Genomic DNA, 17,612 nt, shown 5'->3' with positions numbered 1-17,612 from the left:
GGAGGCCGAGGCGAAGCTTAGGCCGAGAGGAGGCCGCCCGGTTGGGAACTTGGCGAGGCCGGGCGGCCTTCCCAGTCCAGGCCTCCCGGGCCTGCCCATTCCCCCACCCTCTCTCCCCCGGCCCTTTCTTCTGTTCTTTCTTCTTTCGGAAGGCGCGGTGCGCAGTGGAGCGGAGGCACAGCCGGGGCTGGAGAGGCCCGAGCAAACACGCCACTTACTTTGTGTACAGAGGGTTCTTGTGAAAAGCCTGAAGAGTCCTCACCAAACACTCACCAACTTCTCCCACGTGCCATTTGTTGACTAAGTGCGGCTGCTTTTCCAGGCGCCCGCCCGAGAGGAGGGGACGCGAGGGGGAGATAAGAAGGGAGGCGGGGGTGGAGGCCTGGAGTGGAGGGAGACTACCAATGCTGGGAGAGAGAGAGAGAGCGCGTTCGCCATTGATGTCGGTGTGTCAGCATGTATCCGTGTGTGCCACCCGTTATCTTGTGTGGTGTGTGAGTCTCTCCGCACCAAGATTCCCTCTCCTGGGTCTGCTCAGTCCACGGAGGCAACTCCCCTTCAGCTGTTGCCAGAAAACCGGGGAGGAAAGTAAGTAAATGGCTTTTCTCTTCTGACCACACACCAGAAGTCCATTTGTTGAATGCCGGACGATTAGGACACACCTCAGTACACTCCAAAGGCTCCCCTCGGTGCCCGCAGTTAAGGTGACGGGGAGGGAGCGGCTGCCTAGTCCTGCAAAATGCCGAGCTCTCTCGGAGCCTGCAGGCTGTGAGGCAAGGAAAGGGGAAGGTTTGGGATGGGGCACACACCCCAGGACCTGGCAAAGGAGAATGGGGTTGGAAGAGCTGAAGCAGGGAGGCTGAGAGGAAGCCACCGCCGGGTATACTTGACTCCTCTTGACTTGTGCAAAGTGCTAAAAGTCAGAGCTCATCAGTAAAGTCTGTGCAACCTGAACTCACAGATGACCCGCGGCGCGGCGGCTGCCCCTGGGACCTGGGACCGTGTGGATGCTGCAGGCTGTGTTGGGCCGCCGCAGGGCCTAGTGTGGGTCTCATGCTCTCCTCCCCAACCCAGACCCACTAACGCTGCCGCCAAGGAGCCGGGCAGAGCTCCGGTGAGCGGAGGCCTCCCCTGTCCGGGTCAGGTTTGCGGTAGCACAACCCGATTACCATCTCGGCCTGAGGAAGGCCCTTCCCGCGGCCCAGAAGTACTCAGCGCCGGGAGAAAACCCAGACTAAAGAGGCTAAGGAGGTGGCGCCTCCTGAGCGAGACTTCGTAGGACCGCGACTTTCAGTGAGGCAGCGGGCCCATCCCAGACCAGCGAGAGCCTGCATCCTTTTTCTCTCCCCTTTTACTTCTCAACAATCATTAAAGAAGCTCGAACTCAAGTCTACTGAGCATAAGCGGAGGTGGCGAGCGGGGTGGGGGGAAGGAATCCCAGAGACTGTCCGAACTGGAGACGAATATCATTTTTACAACCTCTCAATTAGCGATCGAGTGGATTAGCACCTTCTTAAGCTTTGCCTCGGAGAGAAGCAGCCGTAATCTTGTTGCTGTTTCCCCCCAGGGCCCTGGATCTTTGAATCAGCTCCTTTTCCCACCCCACCCCACCCCCAATCCCACCTCACCTCTGGAGAAAAGTTTTAACAACAAAAAATCGTAAGAGGTTGAGGAGCGGGAGTGAATGCCACTGACGTCACTGGGTGAAGGTGGAAGCTCAGAAAAGGACTCTTGGAAACCCCTCTGCACAAACAAGAAACAAAAAGGACTTGGCAGCTTCCAATGTGTCAATATTTGGGGGGTGGGGGAGCTCAGCCCGGAGGGAGGCAGAGTTTTCAAAAGTTTAAGGAGAGCCGGCTGGAGAGGAAGATTTCCTGTTCTCTCTGGGCTAGTCTCAGGGAGGATGGGGGTGCCGTTCCACCTCGTGGGTCGCCTCGCGCCCTCTGCCAAGTACCTGTTCTGGGGGTGACGCGGCCGATTGCGGGACTGGGACGGAGGTGCAGCGCGCGAGGGCCAGAGGTGTGCGCAAATTTGAGACAGTTCGCAGGTCGCCATTTTAATTGCGGCTTCCCACACCACCGAGGCCCACTTGCCGCCCTCCGGGAGGGGGGAGGAGGGGGGTCGCGCCTTCCGTTTCTTTCTCGCCTTTTCCCGTCTCTCCCCAGGTCCCCCCCCCCGACCCCCACCCACCCTTGGCGCCCGAGGAGGACTTCTCTCCGGCCTGTTCCCTCAGGGTCTGCCCGGGTCATCCCACCCGGTAGGGGGAGGCTGTCTTTGCCGAAGGAGTCACGCTGGGGCATCGCCGCTCGCCCAAGAGTGCCCGGAGCCTCTGGCCAATACTGGTGCGTAAAGTGTGAGGTCGGGCAGCATCTCACCCCCAGCGATCCCTGGCATTCGCCTGTGCCCGCTCTGCAGATTTCCCGCTCGAAGGCGGCCTCTGGCGAGGCAAAGATGTGCCCAGCTCTTGGGGGATGTACGTTCGGTTCCCGGCTTCGGAACCAAGAGTTTTCCACCCGGTGTTGTGACACCTCTGAACTACAGCTTTACACCGCGAAGCAGAGGAGCGGTGCTGGTGTGCTGGGAAGGGTGGAGACGAGCATTTCTTTCAAGGAGGAAAATCTCCGCAAACACCTGCGTCACTTTGCATAGCCTCAAACGGCTCTCTCTCCCCCAGGCCCTGGGAAGGTGGGTTCCCTGGATAGCGGAGCTGACGAAACGGGTCAGACGAGCACCAAAGGCAAAGGCGCCCACCCCTGTTGCCCAGTTCCGGGTGCCTCCTCCACTGGGGGCCTTTCCCCCTCTCTTTTCTCCAGCAATCTGCGGGTTCCCAGCTCACCCGGCAGCCTCACCGAGCCCAGAGCTCAGGGAAGCCGAGGGGAGCCGGGAGCCGGCCAGGTGGCGCCTCCAGACTGCGGCCACGCTAGGCTGGGGAAAGACACGGTGCCCTCGCCCTTCCTCGCCTCCTGCCAAATGGCAGGTGTGTCACGGCACTCTCTGGGTTCGATTCTCTTCCATTCACGTTAGGCGGCAAGCGTCTCTTTCTCTTCCCTCTCCCCCCCCACCAAATACTTTTTTAAAAAAACATTGTCCAACTGTGTCTCCCAGCAAAGAGGTCCCTGCAGCCCAGCAGGTCGGACTCTCAAGCCTTTGCTTCCCGGACCCTGTATGCTGTTGTCCAGATAGGGACCAGGTTTAAAACTCTTGATGTGTAGGACACTTGCAAGTAACGGCACTCTCCGATTTTTGCAAATATGATTCCTAGGAAAGTTTGCTTTCCATTTCATCACCCAGGACAGTTCTCCATCTCTCATTTCCCTGTAACCCCCGCCCTCAAAAGGCAAGAGTTCAGCTTCAAATGAAAAGCAAGCCAAGACCACCTCAGTCCCTTCTCCCTGGAGATCCCCTCTCTAAATAGCTGCCTGTTTTAAAGGCCAGGGACCGAGTCCTGCATTGGAGCAGGGAACACGCGGGCTGGGAACTGGGAGCTTTGCTGGGGGATTTGAGGCAGGGGAAGGAGGAGGGAGCAAATGTCATGGCTGGCTCATTCGAGCAGCCAGGAAACAGGAGCTAAGCGTATCCTGACGGGCTTTTAAAATGACATTGATTGGGACAAGCTGTTCCCCACCCCAGTAAGAGTTAATCTGCCTGTTAATCAAGGCACTAAGGGGCTCAATGCGAATTTTATTAGCGATTGGAGAACAGAGGCGGCAGCGAAGGATCAAAAGCCGGGATCCCAGATATTTGTCAGCCCGGTCACCAAAAAAGAAAAGTATTATCAATTAGAAAACAATTCGATGCTTTTCATCACTTCCTAACTCAGTCTCACAGATGGTGACTTACAGACCTGACTAGCGGGGAAAACCGAAGCCCGGGAGCAGCCAGCGGCGAGAGGCGGGGGAGGAGCTGCGGGTTGGCTCTGCCGAGTTCGGCCGGCGTGAGTTTAGGAATCCTCAGCCTGGGGCCCTGAAGCCTCAGATTCATTCCTCCCGAGAGCAGAGAGAATGATAAATAAAACAATAAATATCACTACCGATATCGACATCCAGCCCTCCGGGTCAACTTCCCACTGCTCTGGCCGGGCTCCTGCGCCGGGTGGCGTCTGGCCCCCGCGCGCGCGCGGCAGCGGGGCGGGCCGGAAAGTTTGCACAGCTAGAGGGACTCTCCTTCCATCTCTCCCGCGCTGCCCCCTTCTGCCCCGGAGGGGCGTTAGGTTCCCTTCAGTTTTCCTTTCAAATTCTAAAATAAATAAACAAATGTCCAGACCCTGGGAAAATTTGAATAGTAACTCATTCAATAATCCAAATTATATGAGAGGGCCTAAGAAAAAGCAAACAAACAAAAACAAAAAACAAAAAAACAAGCCAACCGCATACGTCCTCCGATCAAGGAAGGCGTGGAATTGAGAAGGCGACAGAGGAGGTCACCGGCTCGCCCTGGGCGCGGGGCGAGGACTCTGGTCAGAGGTAATTATGTCACTGCGTTTTCTCGCCGTGACAGCCGAATAAACACAATCTCCAATAAACATCTCTAATGAGGGAGGAGGCCCGAGCATGGCTGGGTTTGATTTATGACTGGAGGAGAAGGTCCGCTTCCCACCGCGAAGCGGGCAACCTGCTCGCCGCCCAGCTCTGGAGAAAGGAACCCGCGGAGGAGAGGACCCACGCCCAGGTAAGGCGCGTGGTCGCGTGGCCACTTCTCTCCTTCCCCTGTTTCCCGGGCAAGGTGGGTAGGGGGCGGCCACTGCTCGGAGTTGGGCGGTGGTCCTGAGCACCTGTCACAGGTGCCTGAGATACAGAGGTCCTCCGAAGGTGCCCCCAGAAGGTTTAGAGAGGGGACGCCAGGAGCACGAGTGGGAGTGTGGGGCGAGCCCGGGCCTGACCGAGAGGCCTCCCCAACCTCTCAGGCGGGTGCTCCCGTGCCCTGCGTAAGCCTTCCTGGCGTCTCCGGCTGCTTGGGGCTGGACTCCCGGAACTTTCGCCCAGTGGAACCACGAGGTAGTTTGGGGTCGTCTCTTCCTGACCCACTTTGGAGAAACTTCTGGCGCCCGGATTGGATCGTCCGGGGGGCATGAGAGTAGCTGGGCGCTGCTCTCCCCGGCACTCAGAGGCCCGACTACCCTGGCGCCCACAAGCTTCACACCGAGGCAGCGAGCGCAGCGCCCGCGGTTAACACGAGCCCGCGTTCTAGTTCAGTGAGAATCGCTAATTATTAGGTCTTCCGAAGTGAAGCTCAAATCACACGCTGGGTGCTTTACGCGCTGCCCAGCTCTGCGGGCAGCATTCTTTCGTCCTCCTCTCCTTTCTGAGAAACGAACTCCTATCGCTAAGACTGTTTCAGTGTAACCATCTACACTTTGCAACCGCGGGAAACTTTTGCTGCACTTCGCCCGACCTGCGGCGGGGCGTTTCTACGCTCTCCAGGCTTGGGTGGGGACCTCTGCATGCGTGAATGTCGCGAACTGCTATTCGGGGGAGTTCCGGGTGCAAACTGCCTCCCCCCCCCCCAGCATTTCTCACGATCGCAATAAGCTTCTGCAGACAGTAGCAGCAGATCCCTGTCTCTTCCCTATCCCCCGCTCACCTCCCCCAGCTCAGCACCCACTGGAAGTCCACTCAGGAGACTGGAACATTTTGCCACTTTTGCAGAAAAGCACGCCCGGCAAAGACAAGACAACTTCCCCCCCCACCCCGCCCCAATCTTATCCTGCCCTCAGTAACTCCCCTCCATCTTTGTCTCCTTTTAAAAGCAAAAATCAAGCCCCTGGGCTACTTGGGGGGGACTTGGTTTGGGGACACCCGACGTGGGCAGCGGAGAGGCGGCGCGGGTCCCGAGCCGGGCCCGGGCCGGAGCCCGGGCGGTTACCTGCGAGCAGAGGGCGGGGAGGCAGGTGAGCTTGGCGGCGCCGGTTCCCACACTTCTCACCGCCGCTCGGCAGGAGAAGTGGCAGATCTGACAGCCGCGTTCTACGCGAGGACCTGCCCCAGAGTTTAAATGTCAATGATAAGAAAAGAGGGTGCTCGGGCAGGCGCTAACTTTCCTTAATATCCATGCCAGGGAGATCCCCATTGGCTGCCCGACCCGCGTGACGTCATGGCGGCCAGAGTTGGGCTCAGCTCCGCTCAGACTAGAGCTCTTGCCGGGCGGGAGCCTCCCTCCCCATCCCGAGTCCTGCCCGCTCCGTGCCCTGCCACGGCCTTCCTGGGCCCAGCCCTTGGCTGCCCACGGGCAACCTGTCCTGGCCCGCCCCGCCCTCCTTTAGGCCGTAGAGACAACCCCAAGGAAACTAGTCCTCCTGAGCTCGCTCTTCTTTCCCGCCTGGTGCGCGAGTCCCTTTCCCCAGGCTGGGCAGCTGCCTTTCCGGGTGCCCACCCGATCCCCTCTTCAGATCCTCCGAGGAAATCACTTCATCAGAGAGACCGGAAGTGGCGCTGGGTTGAGAGGGAGACTTGGCAGGAATCGTTCTCAGGAGGAGTTCGAGGAGAGATGGGTACCCCAATCTGGCCATCGCGCCTACATGTCACCAGCTGGGTATAGACGGGGTCTCAGGAAGAGGACGGACAATCCCTTCCCTCAGGCTAAGCCAAAGTCCTCGCCAGGCCCGCTGGGTTCTCAGGCGAAGAGCCAGAAACGGAGCCTGCCCGAGATCCCCTCACCCTCTAGGGTTCCAGTCACGTAGAAAACGTAGGTGATTTTATTAATCTTTGACTTGGGGGTTAACTGTTGACTTTGTGGCCTAGAGGAGTAAAATAGGAAAGTCCCAGATTCTGAAATCAAGATTCCCCTTCTCAGAGCCGAGGAAACAACAGAAATTGAGGCGGGGTTGGGAGGATACTGACCTGGTGGTCTGTGCTTGTTTTCCCTTCACCCGCTGTGGAATGGGAGACGGCTTAGTCGAGCTGGGCCTGGCTGTCTTGTGACGGGGACTTAGACCCTCATTGTCATTCTCGTGTCTCCCTCCCTCCTCCCAAACAGGGGAGGGGGTTTCTCAGTGTCCAATCCCTTCCTTCTCTGCTTCCTTCCGGGTCCCGAACTTGGAAGTGACAGAGGTCCGGCCCGGAGGGGCAGTGGGCGCTTGAGGAGGTGGAAGCAGGGGAAGTGGTGGGGCTTGGATTTGCCTTTAGGCATCTCGTGGGAGGCCTAGCCCTGGTAGACCCGGGCGTGTGTGTGTTGAGGCTAGGAGGGGGACGCCTAGGCCAGAGGATGACCCCAGGGCCAGTTCCTTGGGTGCGGGCGACAAAGGGAGAGCGGAGCACAGATGGCGCCGAGGCGTGAGAGGTCGAGCGGTTCCCGCTCCCGCCCCCGGCACACCTGGATAGGTGTGTGACTTCGCAACCGGCCGGGAGGCGGCTCCAGGCAGCCCGCCTGCAGCCTCCTCTAGATCTGGCCAGCCCTCCGGATTTGATTTCTTCTTTTTTTTTCTTGCTCAGCCCGTCGAGGGTAGGGTAGCGATGGAAAAGGGAAATGGGAGCCTGTGGCGGAGAGGTCTCAGCGTGGTGTTTTACTTATTTACAAACGTTTCCCACACTTCCTCGCCATCCCAACCCCCTGGTCTTCCCGTGTCAGGGACAAGGAGCATCCATCCCCCCATCGGCCACTCTAATCTGGGCCAGAACCCAACTGTGGTCCGGTCTCCCAAGCCCGGCTGGGCCTGGGAGTGGCGCTCAGGGAGGAGTTTGCTCCGCTTTCTCCGCTGCCCTCGGCCACCTCCCGTGACCTAGTTTCTAGGTAAGCTCCTAGCTCACCTCCAGGATCCGGTCCAGACCCCGGCCCCAGATGTCCTGAGGTCTCCCCCGCCCCATGGTCTGCCTTGGAGTTTGGACTGCTGCGGGTAGGCCCCGGGCCTGAGAAGGCCTTCGGACCTCCCTAGTTTCTGTCAGCGGCTCGCTCCCCACCCGCCCCCTCTGTGCTGACCGGAGGCCGCCAGGAAGGCTGCTCCGGGCTTGTTTGGAGTCCGGGCCATTAAGTGTGCGCGGATCCCTGCAACCCAGCAGGGTGCTCGAGAGCGACGCTGGAAACCCCAAGGCCGCCGCCTTCTTATCTGCCTGTCAATAAAGGGCGCGCTCCGGCCGCGCTGGAGCACGGGGCGGTGGAGGCGAAGCCGGACTAGGTCCTTCCGAGCTCCCGGCCAACGCACAAGCCGCTCTCCATTTGCCCCGGGCACAGAAGGCAGGGCGGGAGGAAGCTGGCGCTGAGGTGGCCACCGGGGAGGATGCAAGTTGAGCCGCTGCCGCAGCTCGGTACCCCGGCTAGCTTGTGACCCGGGAGCACTCCGGAGATCCTCCCAGAACCCGGGAGCCGGGGCTCCCCTTCAAGCCCGCCACCGGCCTTGTGGGCAGCTCGTCCGGGCGCAGCTCCTCGTGGTGCCCAGTCCGCGAGGCCCGGCCTTGCCCAACCTAGGCAGAGGCAGACTCTGTAGGCCGCACCGGCCGGCAGCGCCGGCAGAAGGGCACCACGGGCGGCCTGGGGGCGTCATTGATGACTTGCAGTCCGGGGATGCGGAGTGAGACCTGAGGCAGGCTGCACGTGGGGTGCAAATGGCCAGAAACGGAAAAGGAACCCCTTTCCTTCCAGGCTTCCCCCCAGCTCAGGCTAGCCCAGACTGAAGTTCTCCGACACCCAGGGCAGTCCCAGGCTCTGATTCCCCACGGCAGCAGCGAGCGAGCTTTGCAGCCGCCGGGTCCGCGGGGGGTGCGGTGGGGGGAAGTTCCCTGGTCACCCCTGGCCTGTGACTGCGGGGAAGCCCAGAGCTTCCCTTCCAGCCGAGGCGGGGAGGAGGATGGGGTTAAGGGGCCTGAGATAACGGGTAGGAGTGGAGGAAGGGAGCGAGGGGAACGATTACAGAGCGAGGCTTGCTTGGAAGGAGACTGGGGGAGAAGATAGAGAGCCCGTTCTTGGCTTGAACGGTAGCTGAGGTCTGTTTTTCTTGTCCAAGGTACGTTTCTCTCTCTCTCTTTCCCCCCTCCCTTAACTACTTTATGCAAATAAAGCGGCTTCCAGATTGGCAGAGGCTCTCCCGCCGGACCTGTGATACAGGGTGTGTGGGAATTGATTGTCTTTTCACTGAGAATGGGCCCTGAGTCTCCTAAACAATTGAAAAGTAGAAATGGATTTTTCCACTTTAGTATTTTAATTTCATTTTACTATGTCTGGACGATAATGCATCCTGTTAACTTCTGTTTTTACTTATTATTCCTGGGTGGGTGCTAGTTCATAAAGAGGTTTAATAAAGCTTTTCTGTATAAAAATTAATAGAGGGAGAGGGAAAAACCTGACTAATCGAGGAAAAATACTGTGTATAGTGTGTGTCATTTCAAATAGCTCTACGAGCCAGGAGTCCATATATTATCTCAGGAATTAAATTTACTGGGTGGTGCATGTGGCTCTTGCTTCCCTCCCTTCCACTTCCTCCCCTGTAAATGGAAAGCTTTTTAAACAAGATTTTCATTTAAAATAAAAACTGGAGGAATGTTTGTGGATCTGAGTGTCAAAAAGGGAAATAGTTAGCATAGATAATATTTGCTATCTCTTTACCCAGGTCTAAAAGACTGCATAAAGGCACAATTATGTGCAATACTGTGGTTTCTCTGCTATTCAATTATTTTCCTGCTCTTATTCAAAGAAATACTTAGTTTCTTCTCTCTTCCGTCAGTTCTACCCCACCATAATGTTTTCTTGGACATTTGAGAAAAATCTCCCAATCCTTCCAGTTTGCTTTCCCACTAAGAAAATCTCCATTACAACCAATTCAAGAAAACTCTGCTTTTCTTTTCCTTTTAAATATTTTTATGTTTAGTCAGTCTGTGGCACCATGTTTGATTTCTTTCTCTCCCTTGTCGTGGTGGAGACTGAGACATTAGCTGAATTCCCTGGGGGTGATTGGATGCAATTCGCTGAAAGTAGACAGGCACGTCCTGGATGTTAGAAATTCACTTTTTCTCAACGTGACAAGGCTGCCTTCGATCTACAATTGTATTTGAATGGGCAATGAGCGGAAAGATCTCTCATCATTAAGCCTGCTTCTACTTTAGCAAAATAACGAGAGCCTTCATTTGCACACAAATGCTCATAAAACTCAGATTCCCTGCAACTCTTTAATAAAAAGGGATGGCTGTGTAATTTAAACTGGAGGTGAGAATCCAGAGAGAGAGAGAGAGAGAGAGAGATGGGGGTTTCAAAGGGATCCCCTCCCTTCCCCCAAAAGGTCCATGTGATCGAGTTGACTTTTTTTTTTTTAACTTTAAATCTTAAATAAGATGTGAGTTGTAACAAGAGGATTGGCACTTACTCCGTGACCCTTATAATTGGATTAAATATAGACTGAGACATACAAAAACACACTAAGATTGACACCTGCCAACTGGACTTCCTTATGATTGATTGTGATGCTTCGTGCTGGCAACAATAATGAAATAAATTGTACGGATAAAACAGCACATTTGTCATTTCCGTGCCATGAGTGAGGAAGTCAATGAGTTAGGCAAGCTGTTAGCTGACAGGCATGAGCAGGAGGCAAGCTAAAGAGATAAATAAGGATTCCAGGCATTGACAGGACAAATTATAACTTGTCACAACCTTTTTAAATTCAGAAGTTTTCAATTAACATATATATTGCTGTTACATATAAGATAAGGGGGTGCCGACGTAAACACGCGTGATGCTCAAGGACACCACCCCCCCACCCAGCGCCAAGGGCTTGGGCGTCCAGGTCTCTCCAACTGTGATCGCAGGTGAGCCCTGGAGGGCACCCTCGGGCCTCGGTGCCCAGCTTGTCCGAGGGCACCGCCAGGCTTGTTAAGGTGGCTGAAGCTGTGTTAGGCTGAGGGGTGGCTCCTTCTTTTGCTCGGACCCGCAAATTGTGACTCCAGTACCCTTTCTTCAGTGAAGTAGAGCACCCAGTCCAGGGGAGAGCCCAGACAAGGCCTGCACCTAGGTCTGGCAGGAGGAGCCCCACTCTCTGCCTTACTTAGTTGCCATGTAGAAAGTATGAGATAGAGGGCAGAGATGCCTTCCTCCCTTTAGCACTCCATAGTCTTGCCCTCAGGAGAGCATCTGAGCTCCTGGTCTTGAGGAGGCAATGGCCACGTCCTGGGGCCAGGCCTAGGCCCCTGAACCCTGGTGTGGCCTGAGGCTGCTCCCGTGCTCTAGACTCCTGCTCTAATTGTGCAGCCCTGCATCACCCGGGTGGAGGCCACAAGCCCAGCTCTTTTAGCCCTATCCAGGATGAGGGGCTGCTTTCCCCTATCCATCTCTCAGCTTTGGTATAGTTTCAGGAGCTCCTTGTTGGCCCATGGATGGGGAGGAGCCTAGGGGCAGGACCCTGGGGGGCCTGAGGCCATTCAAGAAGGGTTAGTGAGGTTTAGGAGGAGTAAAGCTCAGGTACCGGGCAGGGCACCTAGTTAGGGGCGGCCTTGGGATTTCTGATGGAATCTAGGGTCTGTGGATGGAGACGAATGTGGGTAAAGTTTGAGGTGAGTTTGACAAGTGTGTAGGGGAATGTGAACTCCTTAATTGTCTCCACCCCAAAGGAGGCTGACTTCTTAGTTTTAAAGATCAGTCCCACCTAAGCTAGAATCTGCACTTTAGGTGTCTGTCGGTATTCCCGGTATTCTCCGCACCTAGGTCCCGGCCCCACGCCAAACTCCAGCTGGAACTTTGGAAAGTTAGCGGCGGGAAGTGAGCATCCTCAGGAGCAGAAGCGGGGCCTGGGCGGGAGACTAGGCTACAGAACAGGGCCTCATCCTCGCCCAGCCCTGGAGCTCGAGGCCGCTGGATGCGGGTCAGGTCCAGTTCCAGGAGGGCCAGAGAGGCCCAGCCCGGGAGGGCGCCGAGCTTCTACCCCAGGCTGTGGTCCGCCTCCGCTGCCTGCGCTCCTCTCCAGCCAGAGTCTCGCAGCGTGGTGCCCGGAGCCCTCGCCCTTGTCCTGGTCATCGTGGCGAAGAGCCCAGCCTTGCTGTCGAGGCCACTACCTGTCATCACAAAACACTTTCCGAAAAAGCGCGTCCAACCCAAGGTCCAGCGTCGTAACCTCCGGCGCCCGCCACCGAGTGAAACACCTCGAAGCCCTGAATCTTTCCAAAGAAGGAGACCGAGAAGAAGGGGAGGGAGGAAAAGGAAGGCAAAAAACAAGTTACACGGAATTAGCTGGAAGCTGCCGCATTCCCCAGCGACCGCAGCCATTAACATTATAATCTCAAACGCCATTTTTTATGTAACACTATTGTTAGTAAATCAACTCCTCAGGTCCTCTGAGACGCTGACCCCTGGCAATTCAGTGAAAGTGTAATTATCTCTCCGAATCTTGGACAGATTTAAGAGATTACATTTCAACTAAATCTATATCAATGCTAATTCCCTCTCTTCCCCCCCAGCCTGCAGGTGCTAGGCACGGGAAATGGCGTCAGGCCCCAGCAGAACCGCTTCACAAAGAGGAGAAGGCTTGCTGCGTACAGGGCCAAAAGAAATGAAGGCACACATAAAATTACACCTTTTTTTTTTTTTTTTTTTTTTGCTACAAAACCTGGTTCTTATATAGCAAAGTTAAACAAAGCAGCTATGCTAAATTAGCGTTACATAAAGGCGAGTTTAATGCTCGGTTACAGTCAACTGGTGTATCTCTGATGGCTAATTGTCTATCAAAATTAAAGAGAAAAGAACAAATGATTCGTTATAAGAAGGTGTTAAAAGCTTCAACAAAAGGACATTTCACAAATATAATATCGGCAGCTCAGGGATTGCCCGCGGGGTTGTTCAGGCCCCAGCCCTGCGCAGCTATGAAAAGTGGGGTGCGGAGTGCTATTTGCCTGGCAAGAGCTCATTTCCTCCCAAATGAGTATAATAAAAACCCGAGAGGCGATATTAGTGTAAAGATCGGGATTAGTCCTAATCGGCGCGATGGACGTGGGCTTCAAAGGCGACCCCTACTCTCTCTTCCCGGACTAGGGGCGGAGGGCGCTTTGCCATCCCCCTAGGACACCACATCCAACTCGCCAATGCCTCACGTTCAGGGACAAGAGAGAGCGAGGACGCGCTCGGGGTAGTTTCAACAAAGGAGAGTAGGCTCCGCGGGTCCTGCCTCTTCCCTGCCTTCTCCGGGTTGTTAGAAGACGGTACCGGGCTCTCTCGGGGATCTCCGAGGCGCGGGCACGTGCCTTTCTGATGCACAGTGCTGGCCTCCGGGGGCGCAGGCTGCTGCAGTCAGCCCACCCTTCTAGGCTGGGGAGGACACAGAATATACTACGGTGGCCCCCTTCCCCAAGGCAAAACCGGGTCTAGAGCTCCAGGCATATTTGTTGTTCAAAGTTAACTAAACCTGAAAGCAACCAAAATGCACGCGCCAGGCTCACTGAGGCCAATTCCGGACTGCGCCGTAGCCGGCCCGCAGCGCCGGAGAAGCGGCGAGGGCCGCCCGGGCTCGCTCACTCCGCCGGAGTCTCTGTAAGAGAATCTGAGGCTGGGGAATAAAAGCCGAAACCAAATCAGGCAGCAAGAGCAACAAACCGTCTGGAAAATGGACCCACAGAGCCGCAAGAATCTACTTTTTTTTTTTAAACCGTTGACAACTTGTGTCCTAAAGAAAGTGTATTGAAGATAATGGAAATGATTACAATTCATTGCTGCCTGACTTTGAATATGAACAGTCACATAACGACATCCCCGCTGTACAACAACAATTTAATTTCCATTATCCGACCTCAGGATCCTAGCGCCAGCCGCCGGGGCAACGCGGCTCGAAATGCAGAAATCTTGGCTGCTGCCTGCATCATTCTTTTCGGGGACGTGGGGGTGGGATAGGGGTGGAGAATGGGTTTCTTCTCTCCTCCCCCCGAATCTTGTTCTGAAAATCCCAGGGACCAGTGGACACTGAGGAGCCGACAGCTGAGACAATCGCCGTCAAGGGCCCACCTTTGCCCGAAGGGGCTGCGGGCGATGGCAGGGGTTGTTGTCCCCAGGAGTTCTAGGACCCGCACGGGACAGGGCCCCCAATTCTCACCCTAAACCCACCGGATCTAGGGAGGGCCTAAACTGGGACCCTCTCTCCAGGTTTCCCTCTTGGGGGCTGCCGCCTTTCCCTCTTCCTTTCCCCTTCTTTCCAGCCCTCGTGTCCTTTCCTTCTTTCAGCTTCTAAGTTCCCAGGCTCGCGCGTGGAGCCGGGCGGGGTCGGCTGCAGGGGCTCCCTGGAGGATTTGGAAGTTGCTTCGGCCTTGAACTTGCCCCAGCTTCCCCCGCAGCCACCCACACTTCACGACCCCAGGGAAAGAGCGAAGGAAGGCAGGGTCTCTTTGCACCGCGGGGACGCTGGCTCTCACCTTGGGGCGCGGCCTTCGCCGAGCCTCTGGGCTAGAGCCGGGGGAGGGGGTGGGCTCCGGGCCGAGGCCTACGCAGTGCGCAAGCGTCGCTCGGGCCCGCCACCCCCTCCCCAGGCGCAGGGTCCTGGGGACAGACCCTACTCCCCTCTCCGCGAAACTACCGCCTCGAAAAAAAAAGACCATCTGGTAATTGTCTTTCTTTAGATCTTCCCTTAATTATGCTTTTAATTAAAGATGGTTCAAGGCACCGGACCACATGAAGGGCAGTAATTACAAATTACATTACAAACCCGACAGATGTAGCGGGATCTGCTGGGAGAAAGGTACCGGAATAAAAATTTGACTAAACTTTGGGATAAATTAATCGGCGGCTTGGAGAACAGAAGCACAGTTCTGATTATGTAGGCTCCAGCCAGGATTTAAGTTTTGTGTCATGATTGTTTTCATATTTCTTTGACGTCTATTGATTTGGAGGCAGCTGCAAGCCTTTGTCACAGGAGAGAAGAGCAGTCACAATATATTAGCTTGATGGCATAACTCGAACTGGAGAGGCGAGGGGAGCCGGAGTGACGGGGGCGCACGTGACCCCGCCCGGGGCCTCCTGGCCCAACCCTTACATTAACTTGTTCTAACAGGAATAATGGAGAATTACTACTAATGTTTGGTCAGAAGGTGCTTTTCTGTCTAGAAACGGGGGGAGGGGGCAGGAGTGGCGCGGCCGGGGCCGGGCATGCCGGGGTGTCTCCGCGCCCCCTCCTCGCCGGCCAGCCGCAGCCCTGCGGCGGGTGATCCTAGGCCGCGCACCACGGCGGCTTCAGACTCCGCTTCTGGACTCCCAGCTCCGCGACCACGTCGAGGGGCGCCGGGATGGGAGAAGTTCCGCGGCACCCGGGCTTGGCCCGGGAGACGCCAGGCCAGGTCCCCGTCTCGGCCTCTCTTGGGGGCTTCCTGCAGGCGGCGTCGGGGCAGGAGGACCGTGGGCCGGGAAGGCGACCGCCAGGCGGATGCCCGGCCTCACCTGGCGTGCGCGGCCGCCCGCCCGCTCGCCCGCGGCGGGCTTGGAGCGTGACACAGATTGCGAAAACAGAAGGGGGGGAGTTGGGTCATTTCCTTCGCTAATCATCGCCCCCGCCTGCTCCTTCCTCCACTCGCACCCATCCCCGCCGCCACCCAGCCTTGGACACGCTTCCAAGCCAGAGTCTGACTCACTTTGAGCCAGTGGCTGCGCTTTATGGAAAAAATATACGTGCCCATCACTCACCCATCTATTTACAGCGCCGGTGCAGTGCCCAGGGGAACGCGCACGGACAATTAAACACGCCCACTTATGGCTTTCTATCACCCACGTGCTTTCAGAAATTGATACAACCCTAATTTTGACGCAAAATTCTACTAATACACCTTGCCAGAGAAGAACGTTCACTGAAAAGGTGCGTTATCCACGCCTGATTTAAACGAAGAGAACAGGACTGTCGCTGGAGAAGACCCGGCGGCCTGACACTTTTTCTCGCTTCGGGGGAAGGAAAGTTTTTCTTTTGATTCGTCCTCTCACTTTGTTTCTCTTTTCCTTGGCGTTACAGTTTCTGAGAGGAATGTAAATATTTTGACTAGACCTCTGCAGGGGCCTTTTAAACACTAGGCACAATCATCCGTGGAATACTGTAGTTCATAGTTTCAAAACTTGGGTGTCAGAGTCTCCCTTGCCCAGGAAGCCCATAGAAATAGCGGCGACCTCTCGACTCCCTATTTGTATAATGAAATGAAGTATTCCCTAGTGTTTGTCCAAATTTTAAGGACGTTTCCTATCACTGTTACTTTCCAGTTATTTTCAGGGAAGAAAATTCGAGTCTAATAGGACTTTGATGGAGTTGTGACGAGATCAAATTTTACCTTGCTTCCCTCTTACCTCCTTTACCTCTCCTGCTGTGGCGCATGTACATGAAGTGGGCAAAAATGGAAGTAATTTTTGAAAGCATTAAACCCCTGTTTAGCTCCTCTGTGTATTTGAAGTGGGGATTTCTTTCTTTTCCTATTTTAGTATTTGATACAAAGCAGATATGTTGAAACAGAATGCAAGATTCAGAGAAACTAAAATGAGGAGGAAAATAGTGCTAAGGAATTTCCCTAGCTCTGTATATAATACAAATAATGTAATGAATGTCTTTTCATTCAAAGTGAAGCAAAAATTGCCAGGAGGCATAATGTATCATCTGTTTTTCACATGATGTGTTTTCACGTGTTTTTCAAAAAATATATACCAAACATTCCCCATTATCAATCTACCTATGATTTTAAAGTCTGAAAATATTTCCAAACACAGATATGGTATAAAAACATAGATTTCAACTTTGTTTTTGTTGTTGTTAAAGTTAATCTTATTCTTGATTTTTAAATACCCAAACAATGTCAGCTGTGGCCATTTTAGGGCCTGGATGCTCTAGGAGGACAACCAATAATGTGTTTGTTTATTTATCTTATTCTCTTATAGTTCAATGAATATCTTACACAAAACATTTTGGGCAACCTTAAGTTCTTTTTAAAATCAAATATTCTGTATTTGTAGCAAATAAAACTGAAAATTTTTGTTTTGTATAGCAAATTTATGTTAATGAAATAAAGCATAATACTGAGAGTTTAGTAAGGCTTACACAATGCTGACAAAAATACTTGAAAGCAGAAAAAAGATAATGTTAAAACTGCCTATAATACTGCTTGTGGTCCTAATATTTTTTGTGTGTATAAGGAATCTGAGTTTTTCAGTGCATAGTATTCTGTTATTTCATTCTATATTGCCATAAGAATACTCGCCTGTGCTGTTTGCCTTGCTGTGTTCTCATAGCTTATGTGTACACTATGATTTCAATAAAGAGAAATTACTGCTTAAAAGAATAAAGAATGGTTACTTTATGTCTCATTGTTCTTTCTTTACAATGCGCTCCAAAGTCTTTTTTTTTTACAAATCCCATTGCAGCTATTTTTTTTTTTTTTTTTTTTTTTTTTACAAATCCCATTGCAGCTATTTCCCCTCAATTCCATGATGAAAGTAAAAGGCAAATGCCATTCAATTTAGTGGAACTCAAGCACAGGGAATATAAAGATTTTGTTCAAAGCCTCCCTCAAATCTATTTTGGGACTTGGAAACAGAATTGGGCTGGAGGCAACATCAGTACACATCTCTGACTCCAAATGGTGCTACTTGAAGCAGGTGGCTTTGGGGTTCATTTTGGAAACAGAAGACATCCATGGAAATATGTGTTCCTCAGAGACTGACAAGCTATGGTGGACTTCAGGAGGAACCAAAAAAAA

The 17,612-nt window shown here is 54.1% G+C and overlaps 1 long non-coding RNA gene across 1 annotated transcript; it reads left to right on the top strand.

The window, feature by feature from the left end:
- The first annotated feature begins 4,039 nt into the window (after window positions 1–4,039).
- LOC309606593 lies at window positions 4,040–17,202 on the top strand. Its single transcript, XR_014231973.1, has 2 exons — window positions 4,040–4,668; window positions 12,369–17,202. It is a non-coding gene; the product is annotated as an uncharacterized lncRNA (long non-coding RNA).
- The last annotated feature ends 410 nt before the right edge of the window (window positions 17,203–17,612 follow it).

Source organism: Balaenoptera borealis (genome assembly GCF_965194805.1).
Source record: "Balaenoptera borealis genome assembly, chromosome: 11".
NCBI classification, from domain to species: domain Eukaryota; kingdom Metazoa; phylum Chordata; class Mammalia; order Artiodactyla; family Balaenopteridae; genus Balaenoptera; species Balaenoptera borealis.
The sequence above is the reverse complement of the archived record's forward strand: the minus strand, read 5'-3'. Positions and strand labels throughout refer to the sequence as shown.